Source organism: Salmo salar, chromosome 08 (assembly GCF_965601325.2).
Source record: "Salmo salar chromosome 08, fSalSal1, whole genome shotgun sequence".
NCBI classification, from domain to species: domain Eukaryota; kingdom Metazoa; phylum Chordata; class Actinopteri; order Salmoniformes; family Salmonidae; genus Salmo; species Salmo salar.
The window spans coordinates 29,322,399-29,323,386 of NC_138298.1; positions in this window are offsets into that span (position 1 = coordinate 29,322,399).

The following is a 988-nucleotide window of genomic DNA, read 5'->3' on the forward strand; positions in this document are numbered from 1 at the left end:
AAGACCTATCTTTAAGCAATAGCTTTGTATGTTACACGTTTACTGTTGACGTTAAAATTATAATTCAGATATTATTATACATTAGGATACAGACACTTACAGTATTTATTGTGTACATTGTTATATATATAGTTATTACATCACACGAACATTGTACAAAACCAAACAATATACACATATCACAAGTCATTTTGACAAATACTGTGAACAGTTCTTTGACAAATTGCTATTTATACCTTTCAAGGATGATAAATAATATTCTAAATAAATTGGAAAAATATTGAACGTTCTTTTTACCCATGAACTTCTTTTTATGGATGAAACATTTTCCCAATAAAATGAAAAAATTCAAATTCATGTATGTAAAATATAAAAGATCAAATAAGGTAATGTTTAAAGGTTTACCCATTTTATCGCTAATGTATATATTCATATCTGCCCAACATATTTCGCTATGCAAACAATCACAAAATAAATGCCCTATTGTCTAATTTTACAATTCACAAAAGCTACATAAGACTATCACAATGGTAACATCTGTGAAGAATCTTGTAAGAAACGTCTCTTAGTTATTTGATAACTAATAAAGTATGTGGATTATGTGAAATGGGAACTCTGAAAAATACGACGTCAATTCATGCCGTCAGTGATCTTCAGGTCAGAGCTCTATAAAGAGGCCCGAGTTGGAATTCCGAGTTGAATGACCATTCAAATCAATTTTTCAAAGTCGGAGCTCGTTTTTTATTTCTTCTTCGATGAGGTTTAACGGCGGTTGGCATCCAATATGTTGCATTACCGCCACTTACTAGACTGGAGTACAACTCCTTTATACTTAGCTTGAAAATAACAATAAAAAACAACAACCCTACTCCACTATTTAAATCTATTTAGTCCTACCTCACGCCAACAACCTGAAAGGGACATCACCACTTAACACAGACTGTAACTCTTCTGATGTCAAGTCTCGCACACCCAAATGCTTCTCTGC